Below are 4,705 nucleotides of genomic sequence, written 5' to 3'. Positions count from 1 at the left end.
ATGTGCATTGTCTTCCTCCTACACACGCTGATGGCACGGTATGAACAAAGCCCGGGCGGCCTTTGGATCTCTAGCGCACCCTCGAAGCGAGGACAACCTTGTTGACAAAGCGGCTAGAAAGTTGCTAGTCGGAGTCGCAGAATATCGATGACGACAAATTGATTGTCATTCCTGAGATGTAGGTGGCCAAAAAGATGGGCAAAGCTTGCCATGCTAAGAAGTTATTTCACGTCTTTCTTTGCCTTCTTGCAAGGAAACTAGGGTAAAGCATTTCTCCCCTCAATCTTCGTCAGCGAGCCCATGGCTTCACCTCCCCTTTGTCTGCCGCTCCGGTGACCCATGGCAGGGAGAGGAATCCTAATGCCTCAGGTCAAGTTTCTATGTCAGGATGGATTAGACGGAACTCCGACATTTATTCTTGCCAACCCCTCAGGGTGACAAGGTTCGGTTTCTCGTCATGCATATGCTGCGGCGAGATTTGGTGACAGATTCTTCATGAGTCAAGAGTTTAACAGTGACGATTGCACCTCTTGGGCGCTGGTCCTTAGGGGGTACATGCATAATGACTTGCTGGCTGTATCGACTAGTTAAGTCCTACTCCGTTATGGGACAGGTGACAACGGTGCATTGTCGTCTCATTCTAGAGACGACATTGATTATTCGATGATCCAAGAACCTCAATATAGTACTTATTATGTTTGTGGTGCTTTGTACTTCTGCTGAACTTTTATAATAGATTTGACTCCTTTACAAAAAATAGGTTGCCATGCTTCGCCGAGGGAAGAAGATGGTTGCACACCAAAACACGAAGTCTACACTACTGAACGATGTCGCCGAAGACTACCTACAGGAAACGAAGACAAAACTGGGACCCCATATCTAGCCTAGGCTAAGGCTCCACATGCCCTCCGTCAATGCCAATTTGCATCATTGAATGAGAACATGATGGGAAGACCTTATTCCACGTTGCCGAAAGCTATGGCTTCGCCACCACCGGTTAGACACATAATAAAAGCTAGGGCAACCCAAACAACACTATCAAACCCCAAAATGGCCCTCACCCCGCCTCGTCGGCATGAGAAGGCATCCAGGGCCGAGAGGAACCAATGGCGGCAGCACGCACTAGATGGAAAATAATACTACCTCCTTTTCTGTTTATTAGGCTTGTGTGTATCCCTAGATTAACAATTTAACAAAAATAATATATCCTAGAATTTATACCATTAGAAAATATACCTTTTGAAGTTTCCAATAATAATATTGTTTTGTGATGTATAAATTGTACTACACTGATCAAATTGTTAATATAGGAATACAGGCATGGAGTAGGGTGTTTTGGACGACGAGCTCCATGGAGCTTTTTTTTGAAAAATTCAAAAATCATATTTTAAAGTTTCGAAATTTCTACACATTCATATGAATGTATTCTAGATGTGTATAAAGCTTGACGATGAAATACATGATGGTGAGAGCTCCACTAAAAATATAAATTTGTGCATTTTTAATAGTGAACAACGTATGAACTGTTCACCATTTTTAAAATCACAATTTTGTCCTTTTAGTGTAGCTCTCACGATAGTGCATATCATCTTTAAATTTTACACACATGTAGTATATATCCGTATGAATGTATGTGATCTTTTTTTCATAACTTCAAAGAATTTTGATTTTTTTAAAGAAAGGAAGAACTCCATGGAGCTCCTCCTCCATTTAGCATTCCGCACCTGTATGTCTAGGGGCACCTCCAACAATTGCCACTTGTGGTTTCTTTCTCCTCGTCGTTGGCTTCATCTTCTTTGCCTTCATTGTCGTGCCTTGTGGCATCGAAACATGCATTGATTAGCCAGTGGAGATCCATGCTGTAATTTCCTTGCACTTGCTAGCCAATGGAGATCCATCCTATGATTTACTTGCACTTGGTAGCCAGTGGAGATCCATGTTGTGATTTTCCTGCACTTGGTATTTATTAGAGTATATTTGGTTCAGATAGTGGTAGTTTAACTTGTAATCTATCTCTAGCATTCTTGGACTCCAAGACTTGTACTTTATATAAACATCCCACTGAGACCCCAATCAATACAATCATTATTCTCCGATCTTCATGGTATCATACGCCTAGGTTTCTGCCCTCGGCATGGCTCCCCCGCCGAGCCCTCCACCACCACTGTCGCAACCCCTCTTACTTGCGCCCGAGTTCCTCGCCGCCAGAGCTCCCTCCTTCTCTTCTTCCTCCTCTAACCCCAGCTCTATTACCCACCAATACAATCTTCAACCACCTCAAATTTCCCTAGCCGATACAATCACCGATGTCTCACCATTTATCTCGATCTCACCTGATCTAGACGTCCACAACTACTATCATTGGTGTCATCTCTTCCACATCCACCTTGGCTGTTGTGGCCTGTGCCACCAATCCATCCATCTTCTACTCCGTAGCCCGCCGTTCCTCGCTGGGTGAAGGACGAGCTTACGATCATCCAATGGATCTACACTAGGATCTTCACCAAGCTCTTCAACCTTGTCTGCAACGACGACGCCACCGCCGCCTAGCTTTGGGCCTGTCTTCAACAACTGTTCCAGGACAACTCCGACACGTGTATCAACGTGCTTCATATCGATCTTTGCATCATCACCCAAGGGGACTCTCCAGTCACTATTTTCTATCAACGGATCAAGTCAATCGGTGACGAACTCCGGTAGCTTGGTGATCACGTTGAAGATCACGCCCTCATCAACACCCTCCTCGTCGGCCTCGGTGATCAGTTTGAGAAGAAGGTGGCCTTCATCCCCATGCTTCGACCCTATCCTTCCTTCGCCGAAGTTCGCTCTCTCGTGCAGCTCGAGGCTCAGAACCAAGCTTGCAAAGCCACTCATCCACCTCAAGTATTTCACACCACCACCAGGCCTCCTACATCGGCTCCATCTGCTGCACCACCGGCGCCTGCACAGCCTCCTCTAGGTTGGTGCCCGACCCCTAACTACCATGGGAAGCATCCAGTGTATCGGCATCCGCAACCTCGATCAGTCGTCACTTTGTTGCCATCACCATCACCTGCGTCAGCCTCTGCTCCCCTACATGGCACATGCAGCAAGACCCGTGGACCGGTCTCGTTCAGGCATGGCCCATGCCTTTCTCTGCCCCATCTCTGTACGACACTCCTCCAGCATACACGGGCACCTGGAGCCCGGGTCTTCGCGTGTCCACCGGCTCCCCTGGCCTCCTCAGACCCCAGCCGCCGGCTCACGTCTACACCGCGACGACTACGCCACCCTGCACGGCGCACCCGGACCTCCGCCAGGCTACACCACCTTGATGGCCCTCTACGCACCTGGTGCTCTTGGTGCTCCTATGAGTAAGTATCAAAGTAGTCGTCACCTTCTTTCTGGGTATAACCCTTGGCCACAAGTCGTGCCTTGTACTTTTCAATCGTACCATCAGGTCTAAGCTTTTTCTTGAACACCCACTTACATCCTACAGATTTGCACCCATAAGGAAGATCAGTGATTTCCCAGGTTTCGTTAGCTAAGATGGAATCCATCTCGCTACGGACAGCTTCCTTCCGGTAGTCAGCATTAGAAGATGCATAGGCTTCTAAAATAGTCATTAGTGTGTCTTCCACGAGGTACACAATAAAATCATCACCAAAGGACTTTGCGGTCCTCTGTCTCTTACTCCTTACAGGAGTTTCATTTTCATCCTCAACAGGATTCTCAACGTGTTCCATCGCAATGCTGGGTTCAGGAATTACAGCGAATTCCTCACTAGATGGAGTAGGTATCTCCTGATTTGATGAACTCAACATATCCTTCATTGGAAATATGTCCTCGAAGAAAGTCGCATCATTCGAATCCATAATTGTACCTACATGCATGTCGGATACCTTAGATTTTATTATCAAAAATCTATAGCCAATGCTATGAAAAGTATAGCCTAGAAGAACACAATCCACGGTTTTTGATCCAAGCTTGCGCTTCTTGGGAATTGGTATATTGACTTTCGCCAAACAACCCCAAGTACGTAGGTAGGAGAGTTTCAATCTTTTTCTTTCCCATTCCTCAAAAGGAGTCATGGTCTTATGCTTTGTGGGAACTCACCTTAGGACATGACATGCAGTCATTAGCGCCTCCCCCCACCATGCCTTGGAGAGACCCGATGTGTCTAACATAGCGTCAACCAAATCAGTTAGAGTTCGGTTCTTTCTTTTGACTACCTCATTTGACTAAGGTGAGTAGGGAGGTGATACGTCTCTGTCATATTTATAATTTTTGATTGTTCCATGCCAATATTCTACAACTTTCATATACTTTTGGCAACTTTTTATACTATTTTTGGGACTAACATATTGATCCAGTGCCCAGTGACAGTTCCTGTTTGTTGCATGTTTTTTGTTTCGCAGAATATCCATATCAAATGGAGTCCAAACGGGATAAAAACTGACAAAGATTTTTTTTTGAATGTATATGATTTTTGGGAAGGAAAATCCACGCGAGACGGTGCCCGAGGTGGCCACGAGGCAGGGGGGGCGCCCCTGACCCTCGTGGGCCACCCGTAAGGCGGTTGATGCCCTTCTTTCACCGCAAGAAAGCTAATATCCGGATATAGATCGTGTTAAAATTTCAGCCCAATTGGAGTTACGGATCTCCGGGAATATAAGAAATGGTGAAAGGGAAGAATCTGAGAACGCAGAAACAGAGAGAGATAGAG

General features: G+C 46.0%; 1 pseudogene; it reads left to right on the top strand.

Moving 5' to 3' along the window:
* Positions 1-2,134: 2,134 nt before the first annotated feature.
* On the top strand, positions 2,135-3,492 carry LOC147978865 (uncharacterized; annotated as a pseudogene).
* The last annotated feature ends 1,213 nt before the right edge of the window (positions 3,493-4,705 follow it).

Source organism: Triticum urartu, chromosome 3A (genome assembly GCF_056163025.1).
Source record: "Triticum urartu cultivar PI428250 chromosome 3A, HENAU_Tu73, whole genome shotgun sequence".
Taxonomy (NCBI): domain Eukaryota; kingdom Viridiplantae; phylum Streptophyta; class Magnoliopsida; order Poales; family Poaceae; genus Triticum; species Triticum urartu.
The sequence above is the reverse complement of the archived record's forward strand: the minus strand, read 5'-3'. Positions and strand labels throughout refer to the sequence as shown.